The sequence below is a fragment of the Numida meleagris genome, chromosome 3, assembly GCF_002078875.1.
Source record: "Numida meleagris isolate 19003 breed g44 Domestic line chromosome 3, NumMel1.0, whole genome shotgun sequence".
In the NCBI taxonomy this organism is placed as follows: domain Eukaryota; kingdom Metazoa; phylum Chordata; class Aves; order Galliformes; family Numididae; genus Numida; species Numida meleagris.
Genome location: NC_034411.1, coordinates 65,740,790 through 65,753,748, shown reverse-complemented (window position 1 = coordinate 65,753,748; position 12,959 = coordinate 65,740,790). Strand labels below are relative to the sequence as shown.

Here is a 12,959-nt window from a genome sequence, read left to right as displayed (position 1 = left end):
TCTTCTGTTCATCGCTGCATAGTGCCGTGGAGGTGCATCCAACCTGACCCAAGGACGTACAAAGAAAGCAATGCTTTTCTGATCCACCCTCCACATTCAGCTCCAGATAATTCTCCGCACCGTCCTGCTGCGCCACATTAACTCCAAGAGGACAACCACCGGTTTTAGCAAGGCACACATTTACGTGGCAGGTTGTTAGAGTTGACTACAAAAACAATATTTTGCCAGCTTGTTCAACATCTATAGTCACACAGTCAGCTTCATACAGCAGAATTAATTCTTTTACACAGGAGAGAAAAAAACATTAAAAAAAAAAAACCCAAGCCAAAAGACAAGCAACAACAAAATCCCAACCAACCTAACCTTACAACAGTCCAAATGAACACTTGCTGAAAACGCACAAGAGCAAAGACAAGGTCACCTCACCCTTGAAGAAATCACTGAATCACACTGATGCCAGAGGAAGCCCACAACTAAAAAAAGCCTGGAGAAGAAAAAATGGTTTTTAACCTTTTACAGGAGCGGCAGCAAATTGCTCTGAATATCAAGCATCAGGCAGTGCAAACCCATCAATGCTGTCGCTGTTCCACCTACAATGACTGGGCAGGAGGAAGAGGTACACAGCCTTCCTTATGCACTTCGTCCCCAGTCGTATTTGTTCAATTTTGGCAACCCTGCTTGAACATTAGGACAACAAGTTCTGCAGTTTTTAAGCATGTCAGGAACGCTGCCCTAAGCAAGAAAGACGGTCAATGCTTGTCTTGCACTACTCCCAAAAAACACAGTGTAATTTTTGACCTTGGGATGTAAAAGACACTTTCTTCACAGTGTTGCATCATCTAGCAACATTTGGGTTCGCTGCATTTTCTACAAAAGGGAAACATGTAGAGCAGTGGAGAAAAAGGAAACCAAAGCTATGTGTGCTTCTGAGAGTATACAGACTATGACACTGAGAGTTAAACCCAGTTCTTCAGCTTGCAGCTTCACTACACTGATCTTACGTGAATTACAGGCTGATGAGAAAAATCAAAATAGAGCTGCTGTTTCCCCTTACTGGTCCCAAAGTATCAGGTCTTGTGAATATAAGGTCACCAACCATTCAAAGACACCTGGAGAACATAATACTTGGAACAAAAGGATTGCATATTCAGCTGAAGCTCTATGTGAAAATTATGAATGGCACTAGAGAGTGGGCAACTGAAAGGATTGCTTAAATAGTCTTATCCCACCCTTAGGAGTTGAACCAGCAAAATGAACTTGAAAATGGGACCACTCTTACAGAAATCACTAATTCAAGAGCTACCTGGAATGACAACGAGCAGAAATTTTTTCATTTATCACGTACTTCACATCCAAACTCCAGGAAGAACTGTAGTTTTCATTTACGTTCTAGGAAGGCAGAGAGGAGACAGAACTGGCCTTTTTGCTGGTCTGTAGAGAAAAGTCTTACTGAAGTTGGGGGAGGTCTAAAAACCATGCACGAAGTCATTAACCTCTCCATTTAAAAAAAAAAGCCAGACAAAACACCATTAACCTCACTACCAAAAATAAATACAAATCATTTATAAATAGTTTAAGACATAAAAGCCCAAGATTCGACTCAGAAAATAGAGGTTTTCATTCCAAGATGTACAGCAGCATTTTTCCTGGAAAAAACGCATCACTGCTTCCTTGCATGTGGCTGCCCATAAAGAAAAACCCAGCCACAGTAGCAAACAAATACTCTTCACTTTATCAGGGAAAGAACTGCTTTCTCTTAGCCCTGCCCCCCTCCCCCAGGGCAAATCAGCTGGCTATAGGATTCACCAGCTCCACCTGCAAACAGGGCTATCATCTGGTCTGACTCTAAGGCATAAGGTATGGAATGAAGTTATCCTAGGAGGAGGAAAAAAGAAAAAATACAGTACTTGTATGAGGAAGCAATACAAACCCAGGAGTTTAAAAGTAGCAGGCAAGCTTCTGCTGTAATTTTTTTTTTTTGGCAGTTAAGGCAGCTCTGAAAGTCGCAGGATGTTGGTTGATACAGAGATAGCTACAGCTCTCGCTAAAGCAACCATGAAGTTTTGCACAAGAGCGACGAGAGGTCCATGAGAGCTCACTGTGTGCCTGCTGCTGCAGGCTGGGGGGCTGTACACCACTACCAGAAGCCAAGATAGGGACTGCACGACGGTCCGAAGTCATGCCAAGAAGGCTTCCCTGCTGCCTCTTTTCTAAGCGCTACAGCTGCAAGTCAAAGATCAAAGTCACACAAAGTGTCCTTCCACACACAGGCTGCTCTGCAGGAAGGGGGGTTGCAAGGTCTCCACAAACACAATAAATGGTTTTCAAATGAATGTTGAAGCCTCATCAGTTGTTTTTTAAAAAGTGAACAACTAAAATAATAGAAGGATACTGGGAACCACCAGATGCAGTCATTATCATTCAGTCATGAGAATTCTTGTGAAGCAGAAAAGTTGTGCTTTTTTTTTTTTTGAAGGGTATTAATATTATTTTTCACTGTCGTACCCTGCTTAACTTCTCTGCGTAGTACCTACCAAAATGATGCCTGACAAGGTAAGCACTAACTGGCAATGATACTTTCATCCTATGCTACACCAAAAAGCCACAAAAATAAAGCAATCAAAATATATACACAGAGGGGCAACCTCCGGTGCTCCCACCAAATCATCGTCGCATCAAGCTGCTTTGTGTAGCTCATTACGCGACACTGTTGAAATGTGGAGAGCACCAACTCATTTGTGCTAATCCAGGCTACTGGCTTGCTCAAGTAGGATTTATTACTCACAGATACTCTACAAAATTATAGTGTAGAACAATGAGAAACCTCCACAGGCACAAGACTTCCTTGAATTGGCAGAGGCTCAGCTAGAAAACCTGGGGTAACCTCTCACCATATCGCAGAAGAACCATTCGGAATGCCTTTGGTATCAAGAGGAAGCTGTGTTTTGGGAAGGACAATGAGTGTAAGATTCACTTTCTGTCCCCTCCTCTGCTGAAAAGCTGACTACGCTCAAGCCATCTGATTCAACTCAGCCAGTACGGCAAGGCTAACTTTCAGATGGCTTTTTCCAGGTGAAAAATATTCATGCAGATGCATGGTATACGAGGAGCAGAACTGGTGAGGAAAAGTCTGACAGTCATTTTCTGCAAGGATATTTAGTTCTATCAACATCTAAAAGCTCCACAACTGTTAAAGATTTTATATTTAATTGGAATCTTCAATAAAAAGTCAAACTGTCACAGGTTTATTTTACTCCAAGCTGATCCACATATTTTGAGTTGCAAGCCTTTATTTCAGAGCAGGTTACAGCTCCAAACAGTTGGAAGCAAGACATGGTGGCATGTTTTGGTTGACTTGAAGTAATTTTATTTCTTCATTTCCTTCAGTGAAAGTAATGATATTGTTGGGTTTTGTCCCAACTCCATGTAAAGAAAAGTTCTGAAAATTCTTTACAAGATGTCACTGTTTTCCTGCAGCCAGTGCCAACGGGGCACTTCTCCTCAGCTGCAAATCTCTGCAAGGCCAAGCTGGTCTCTGGCATCATGGCCCGAGGACATCTCCCACATGGGACATGGGCCCAGCTTTACCACTCTCAGACCGAGAGCCTGCTTCCCTCCAGGAGCTAGGGACTGTTCTCAGAGGCAAACAACTAATGTTCTGTTTGCGGCGGCCTGGACTGCACCTCCTCAGCACACAGGAGAGGTGTGAGCACAATGCTTAGCACTGCAGAGCCAGCACCTACATCCCTTGCTCAGGGCTTGTAAATGCCCTTGCAGCGCAGCTCATGATGCTCCGTGCTGGAGCACATGAATCCTTTTGTGGCTCTCACTCGAAGTGAATTGCTGACTTGCACTATACAGATCGTAGGCCTTTTGTCACCAAAGGAGTCCCTAATTGCCAGATTTCAATGAGACTGCTCGGCTGAATTAGTTGTCTGGTTAAAGTCCTGTCTGGGGAGTAATGGGTGGAAATTACTTGTGAGGAGACTTGCGTGGGAGCTGCAGGGGTAGGAAGGGGGAAAAAGAGTCATTCATTTTCTTCCTCTGGAAGACAGCCACTTTGCCAACATGCACTGTCAAGGCAGACCTGCCCGTAGAGCAAATTACAAAGTCCCGGCCATGACAGAAATGAACTCCATCATTATACATTCAAATATCACCCAGATCGACTCCAGCAGAACTATACCATACAAGCTTGGATCAAGTATTAATGTGCACCTGAGAGAGAGCGTGTGAAGAAGGGAGAACACATGCGTGCAGCACTTTTTCTCCCTCTGCTATGGGAGGGCAGCAAAGTGAGGATTACTGCATGAGTAGCGGGAAAAAGGCATCAAAGGACGAACTGCCGCAAGTCTTCTTCAATGTAACCAAACATCCGATACTGTAGACGTATCGGATCACACTGTTACATTGTCATGGAGGCAGGGGACAGTTTTCACCTGTCTCACCGCAGTTTTTTTACACCAGAAATACACCTCAGACAGTATTAAGTCTGGATGAGTATATCCAGGTAAGCAGCTATTCACAAGTCCTTACCATATCGATCTGCACCCATGCATTTTTAGATAACGCTATTCAGGCAAATCCTGTAGCACCTCAGAAGTAACTAGCTCCTCAGCAACGTCTTCTTTTACTCAAATGAAATAGAAAATTGTCAGCGGGTCCAAACTTTTAAAGATACTTAGAACAAAAATAGTTAGCAAGCAACTTTTCTACACCACCTTCATCACTTCTGCCTTACACCGAGGGCCACATCTACACGCCAAAATTGTTTATCACTCACTGGAGACAGGTATTTAGCCATCATCAAAACAACTTCTAGAGAAGCCTGCCCAGGGCTTTGCACTGAACTGATACTTCACGCCACTATGCCTTCTGCCAGCAGGTAGCAAGGAACTGCTGTAACTATGTGCCTGAAGCACAAACCACAAAACACCAAAGCCAGCAGCTTACCATTAGACAACCTCAGCTGGGAAATTCTTGCTTTTGCCAAAGATGAGCCACTCAGATGAGGCACCCAGCTATTAGAGGTAGAAAAGAAGCAGGCCTGCAGGTAAACCCTGTAAGAATCATCCAAAAGTTTCAACAAAGGAAAGGAAATCTGTTATCTACTACCAGCAGAATAAGATCTTGAAGGAATTAATATAACTTTCATCAGTTTCAGCTTTGTGAAGAAAAAAAGGATCAAGATAGAATCATTGTTCCCCCTCGCTTCCCTAAGATTCTTAAGAAACTGCAGAAAGCCACAGACCTACTGACATCCATCGCACTTTGCCAGTTACATGAGCACATACGCCAGCACACTGACTGCTATCACTGGGGGGCAAGGGAACCTTCTTCCACTATAGAGACACAGAGAACACGCTCAATCTGAAAAGCAAGCGACGAGTGGCTTCCCATCCCATACAATTCCCCACTGGGTCAAGCTGCGGTTGAAGTCACTATCACCAAATAGCAGGGATGTTTCCTTCTCTCCCCACTCCGATATTTTTCTTTTGGCTCCCTTTGTTCACTCCAGAACTTTGCCTGACGCCTGTCACGCAGCGAGGGAGTGGCAGCCAGCCCGCAGCCACCAGCCGGGCCCGGGGAGGCCAGCGAGAGCCGCAGGGTGGGCGCAGGGCAGGACACCGAGCCACACACGGCTCCTGCTCACCGCTCAGCGCTCACCGCTTCCCTTCGCCGGGTCTGGAGCTAGCAAGTCCCTACGCCTGGCTGCTCGGGGAGATGAGACAGCGAGAACGCTTCCTCTACGACATATAAACAGGCAGATCCTCACCTTTTTTTTTTTTCCCTCTCTGAGCTGCGGTCACCGGCGGAAAGGATACCACGGGAAAACAACCCCGGCCGCGACGCGCGAGTGGGGAGGAGACGCAGGGAAGCGCTAGGGCAGCGGCGGGGCTGCAGCGAGGCGGGATGCGGGAGCCGGGGGCCGCGCACGGAGGAGCACTGCACGGCCCCGCAGGCACCAGGATGCCTTCCGCGCGCCCGCTCCGCTCCCGCCACTCGCAGCGCGGCCGCGCGACGGGCGGAGGACGGCGGGGGCGGCTGCTGTTCTCCCCCGGCACCGCCTCACCGCCGCCCCCCGCGCCGGGCCCGGCAGCGGCAGGAAACAGGGGCACGGGGGATCCCCGCGCTCCCGGGGCCGCGGGGGGACCGCCACCATCCCTCGCCCCCGGAGCTCCGCAGCCCTGAAAGGGCCCTTTGTGGCCGACCGAGCCCCAGCACGGGGGAAGGGGGGGGAGGCAGACGGTCCCGGTAACCGGCGGGAGCCCCACGGCAACCCCGCCGCTTGGCTGCACAAAGGAAGCGACCGCGCCGCGGCATCCCCCCCGCATCCCCGCCTCCCCCGGGCGGTGGCTCGGCCCCGCGGTACCTGTGCGGCGCAGCGCGGGGCCGGCTCTCACATTTCCTCGTCTCTCTCGCCGGTGGCCCTCCGCTGCGCGCCGCCGGCGGGCACGGCCCCAGCAGGGCGCGGGGCTGCCACGAGCGCTGCCTCCGCTCCGCGCTGACTGCGCTGCGCTGCGCTCCCCGCGCGGCTGCTGACAGATGGCGCAACCGCAGCGCAGCGCCACCACCGCTCCGAGCCGCCACCGCCGCCGCTGCCTGCCCCCACCCTCCCTCCCGCCGCGCCCCACCGCGGGGGCGGCCCCAGATTGGCAGCGCCGCCGGCCTGTGGCGAAGCGCGGCCGGCAGCATCCGCCGCTCTGATTGGATGGCGGAGGAGGGAGGCGGGGCGACGAGGGCCGCGCCTCTGCTGCCGCTCGGCGGGGAGGGGAGGGCAGCGCCGCGCCGCCATCGCCCCCCGGCTCCGGGTTACGGCGGCCGCCTGGGGTGGGAGCCGGCGGAAAGGCCGGGGGCGAGGAGTGAGATGGCGCGGAGGAAAGGCGGCCCGCGGCGGCGGTCGCGGCCCGGAGCCTGTGAGGTGCGCGGGAGCTGAACGTTTCCTCGGGCTGAAATCTGCCGTGAACGGGAGAGAACGACCTTAATTAAGGAGATGACGCCTTTGTGAAAGACGGCATTTCTTTAATATCCCTAATTCTTGAAATTGGCAATAGCGGACTATAAGGAAGCGGCAGGAACGCACCGAGCCGTCCCCGAGTCACGGCACGCCCTGCCCGTAGGCGGTGTAGGGAAAGGCCGCCCCGCACCGCGTTCCCTCCGAGCCCAGCGGTACCGGCATTTCTCGGTGCTCGTGCTCCAGCCTCGGGGTCCTCGGAGCGCAGCCCCGTGTCACTCCAGATGCTCCCGTCTGGCAGACCGGCACATCTAGCCGTCGCTGATCTGCCGGGTCTGGAAGGCACCTTTGCCTTAGCACTGAAGGAATCGTATTTTAGGCTTCAGCAAAAGCAGGAGATGTGTAAAATGCAGATGCAGACAGTGAGAAGCCTAAATGAAACAAGTTGAAATAGCAAAGAGAGCTATAATACATGCGTCCAATAAGTAGGCTTTATGAATATCTCCTCCCTGGTTTTCTTTCGGCTGCTATTAAATAACTCCCAAATAATTTCATCTTGATTATTTGATTTCTTGATGAAATTGCAGTTGTATATGTTCAAATGTACCCTTGTTTCTATCAGTATGTTTACAACTGTGCAATTGCAACAAAAAATGTTTCACCTGTCTGTGTGACAACCACGCTGGTTGTCTGTATAGGTGACTCTTGATCACAACCCATCAGGACGCTCAGAGTTTGTCCACTCATTCATATAAGAAATTTGGAGAGGATGGGAATTCCAAAGGAAAGTTTCCCTCATGTCATTTCTCATTTTAAATCTGATTATAGAATCACAGAATCATTAAGCTTACAAAATGCCACTAAGACCATCTAGTCCAACCCCCAGCCTGCCCCCACCATGCCCACTAACCATGTCCCTCAGTGCCACATCTGTGCGGTTCTTGAGCACCTCCAGGGACAGTGACTCCACCACCACCACCACAGGCAGCCTGTGCCACTGCCTCACCACTCCTTTTGAGAAGAAATTGTTCCTGACACTGAATGTGAACCTCCCCTGCTGCAACTTAAAGCCATGACTTGTCATCCCATTGCTGTTACCTGGGAAAAGAGACTGACCTCTGCATAGACATATAAGCAAACAAAAACTGCAGCTACTTAGGCAGATTATTTTTTGTTTCCCTCCTAGTCTTTCCATACAAAGCCGCATACTTATTTTTATATTTTATCATATGGAAGCTATAAGCAGCATATGAGCAGACATGTACAGATCAGTTGAAAAAAGAGTTTTTGCTTTGCATCCTGGTGGGCCATAGCAGGAGAACAGTGGTGTGGCCTGGCTCCTCTCTCTTTCCAGGAACACAAGGTGGAATCTCAATCCTCTTGGCTCTCAAGAGCTCTAGATTCATCCACTGGGCCAGCAGCAGCAGCACTGGAAGCACAAAGCCTCTGAGCAGACATCAAGGTGCCTGACTTTATAAAAAGCTGCATCTTTGTGTGCTCTCAGTTTGCCTCTTTTTATGGGACCATGCATAATCTTAACTCCCCACAAGTTGATAAGGATTTATATCCTTGTGATCTTAGTCACCCAGGAAATTAATCAAAGAACCAGGTGTTCTGCCTGCGAGAGATAGAGGAAAGAAATGCACTTCATTTTACAATCAAGAAAGAGACCAAAAAGAATGCTCGTCCAAAGCTCTGAGTGTTCTTTGAGTGCTGCCAATTACAACCAGAATGGCACAAAGAAGAAAAAAGATGAACAGCCACTCTTTTTTTCAGCCAAACCATAAAGTAACCAACTAATCAATGAAAGCGGACCAAAACAATATTACACATCAGCCACACAGCCGCTGTAAGCCTGGGCATATAAAATGGCTTGGCTGCATGCCCTAGGAAGTCTGACACTCTGAGCTAGTACAGCTGAAGAGGAACAAGGTGTGGAGTCAGAAACCAAGTACTGGAACTTGCATGGGAAGCATGGGAGGAAGCCTTGGGCTTCCCCTTCGGGGGAACTCTAGTTCCTGTGGGATCATAAAGGCTAGGAGAAATGTTGTGAGTTCCCGTGCACCCGTGGCAGAGGTTGATGTGCTGGAGCAGTGCCTCCTGTGTGAGTGGAGTCTGCTATTGCCCATGGCAGCTTTTCCTCACAGAAGGCATCGTATTTGGCCCTCACCATCGTGTTCTGATGTTGGTGTCTGCCTTTAGGAATCACCTGGAAAATCTGGCAGGCATCCTCCTAGCTAAACAGAAGAAACAATTAATTGTACTTACAGAACACTGAAGCAGATTTTTACATTCTTCTCTTCCTCAAGAAGAGAACATGCTTTTCTTAAAGCATCTTATCTTAATGTCTGTAATGCTGCTTTCTCCCACTTTCATCTGCGCGGCCTTTCTCTTCAACACAGACTGCTTTCTCCTCTTTCTCCAGACACCTTCAAACACTTTGTCAGTACGATCTTGAAATAATGTCACTGAAATGCTTCTTCCCCTTCAGCCTGTTTGGAGAACATGAAAAAATGTCAGGATCTTAATTCCACAAATAGTTATGCGTGCTAAATGATGTGTCAGGATTTTCCTTTTTCCTTCCCATCCTGTGCTCCTTTTGTCTTACACAGTAATAAAAACCCACACCATTTTTGCACTTGAGCAACACGAAAATTATGGAGCCTGATTAAGATTTACTTATTTACTTGTATTATTGATCTAGCACCTGGGAACATGGTGTAACAGCCACAAAATAAGACACTATTGCATGAGTACCTGACAAACTCAGTGAACGAGAAATCAGGAATGTATGCTGAATAAGTAGTAGTAGCTCCAGCTTATACTGAAATGTGATACTCTGAGAAGTAAAACATGCTGAAGTTTGTGACAGGAAGGAGATGTAAAGGTAGCGCTTCTGTGGAACAGCACAGGGCATTGGCTCAGTACTCTTGGTTGTTTCAAACTCCTGTTGGTAAAGCCAGGCTGCCTCTAAGAAAAGAACATATCAGCATTACTTTGTGGGTTCTTGCAAGCCATAATTTGAAAATGTGATAACCTAAGAATCTTTGAAAAGATCCAAACAATGCTTAGTTTTACAGTGTCTTTTTTCATGAACTTTTTGACTGGGACTACATTTCAGAAGGATTACCAAGTGTTATCTTCAGGTCCTTCATTCAAAGCAATACACTCACAATACGTAGACAAATAGATCACTGTTTCTACAGCTCCACTGTTTGATATACTCTCTTATGCTTCCTCCCTCTTCCTCTCTTATGCGTAAGAGAGTACACAAAACTGTACTAAATCCCAGGTGCTAAATCAACAATACAAATGGAAGCGATGCTTCCATTTATTTTGGTTTTGGTTGTGTGTATTTTACTAGCTATACTCTGCCGTGTATTGCATATAATAATAATAATTACAGAGTAGTGGAAAAAACATAATCTGAACTTGCCTACAGTATTTTAAGAGGCTGACAGTGTTTGCCTGAAACATCCCACTGTGTTTTCAGGAGTTGCCTCGGCTGGGGAGTGCTAAATGGATCCCGCTGACTCACCGCTGATTCCTGCAAGGGGATGTTGAGGTGGCGGATCTGGCTCCACTGGGACATGTCTCTGATGTGGGAACAAGAGCCTGGAAGTGGAAGGGAAGGGTCTGAGCTGAGCTCCTCATCCTGCTTGTGAATGCTAATAACGCAGTAATACGCTTAAGCTGAAGAAAAGGTATTGGCAGAAGCAGAAAAAGAGTGCTTTGCATTTTGCGTAAGATACTTATAGGTTGTCTGAGAGAGCAGGTAGGCTAGGAAGGCTTGATCACAATGGTATCTTTAAAAACTAAGCACAAGACGCCCTTACTGTAGAGAGTCTAATCACAAATGTTAGTGTTCATACCGGTCTTTTTATATTATTGCCTTAGAATGTCTATAAATCACAAGGTGGAAGAGGTGTTTCCTCAGACACTTCACAGACATTTTCTGAAGCCAGCAAACTAGGTGCTAAACTGTAAGAACAACATCTTCAAAGAGATCGTGCAGGTTTTGAAAGTTAAATTTCTGCATTTATAAGGTCCCGATGTGTTTGCAGTCTGTGTGGCTACATGTGGACTTGGGGAAAAAGAAGCAACAACACATGGAGTTACCTAAGAAAATCCAGAAAAAACATTAAAAATATTTAATCCATCTTTTTATAACTTCCAGACATATTAAATGTCAGTTCAACAATCTCACTTTCTTTTTTTTAATTGCTCAAATAAATATTTTAAACTCTTTGTGCAAGTTCATAAAATGTATTGACTTTCAGGAAAAATATTTTTTTAATGGCAGCTAAGAGCTTGTGGAGAAAAGAACACCGGGAACAGCCGTGCGCCTATAGTCCAGCCAAGAAAGACATTAATTCTTTTTTGGGAACGGTATCTTTTGGAATATACAAGAGGCAGCATGTATTGCATCACATGATTTTGTGGAAATGAAGAACAGTTAATATGATTAAAGACACATCACTGTTCTCCTGCTATCAATTTGAGGCCTGTGCAGAGCATCAGAGGAATTCTGGGAAGGCTGGCTTTTGTGGTAGGGTAAATCTGAGGAAAAACCCCTGAGTTTAATCTTAAGTATTTGTTACTTCACTTACTTACAGATCAATCCTGTAGCAGATAAATTGAACATGTATACTCCGTCTCCCCAAAATCAGCACATGTGGGTCCTTGTGATTCCCAGGAGGATGTACTTTCCAAAGAATTATCCCCAAATACCAAAAAAAAAAAAAGTAAAATCTTTCTTGTCCATCACTTACTCTCCAAGTCCCACTGTGTTACAAGACTAACACAGCATTCTTCACACCGAAAATGAAAATGTGTGCTAAGGAATTACTCACCACATAAAGATGGCACACATTACGAGAGGGAAAACTTTGACCCCGATTTTAGCGCTTTAGTTCCCTACCTATAGAATGGGATAAACAATATCTGTTGTCTTGCATAGTATGAAGATGAATTCCTTTTTGTAAAGAATTAAAGATAGTTTGGGAAGACTGTACTGCTCAAGCTCATGAAGAAATTACATAGGTCGCTCTGAAAGTAATGCCACCTATTTATTTCCATGGAAACTACCGCAGATACAAAGAGTACAATAGCACTATTTGATACAGCAAATGCCCAGCTACAAAAACCTATTTTTCAACATACTCAGCACCGTTAGCTATGCATTCTTGCCAGCAATGACCAAGCACCTGCGTGCTGCGCTCATCAACATCTGCACCAGCAGAGGTGACCCACTGTCACTGTCACCACTGCTGAAACACACACTCCCCTGCCTCACTGTGCTCACATCCACTGTTTGGTCTCCATCAACATTCAGAAATTGTCAATGAATGTCAATGAGTGCCATTTTTTCTGCATGGAGGAATTCAGTGCCACCTCTTTGCTTCATACGCATTTCCATGTCAGATGCAATTTTGTCAGACTTCCCTTCTGCTGCCATCTGTCACGTGGCAACAAAAGGCAATGGGATATTGGCAGGAAGGTTCAGCCTCTACTGCCATACCACCAACATCTGCTTCTGATGTTGTGGGCCAACATCATAAAATAGGAGGCATTACTTTTGGAGCAGCCATCATAACAATTTTGTTTCCATTGTGAACCTGGATTTCTGCACAGTAAATATCACTAATTTTGTTTTCATTGTGAACCTGGATTTCTGCACAGTAAATAGCACACCATGTCATGTCCTGAGTTAGAGAAGAGCAATATTTCTATTTTTTTCTTTAATCCTTTTGGCCATTACATCACTAAATGAGTCAGGAGTCTCTGGAAAAAAAGCCCTGCTATCTGGTGACTAATGACTATATTCACTCAGAGAGGTTAAAATAAGGTTATGTAAGGAGTCCAAGTTCTGGCACTATCCAACTGTTGAATGCTTGTTGACCTTCCCATTCTAATGTTCTTTTGATCTATTTTTGGATGTGATTTCCCAGCTTCTTTCTTTGTTTTTTTTTCTTTTTTTTTTAATGGTAAAATAACTCAGCAT

The 12,959-nt window shown here is 46.5% G+C and overlaps 1 protein-coding gene across 6 annotated transcripts in view; it reads right to left on the bottom strand.

Moving 5' to 3' along the window:
• The window catches only part of FYN (FYN proto-oncogene, Src family tyrosine kinase), a 131,816-nt gene extending 125,234 nt beyond the window's left edge, over positions 1-6,582 (bottom strand). For 4 of the 6 annotated variants that reach the window (XM_021392965.1, XM_021392964.1, XM_021392962.1 and 1 more), the window contains exon 1: positions 6,374-6,582. The gene's annotated coding sequence lies outside the window, so the exon portion shown is untranslated. The remainder of the gene's footprint in view (positions 1-6,373) is intronic. The other 2 variants (XM_021392970.1, XM_021392969.1) reach the window with 2 other exon arrangements.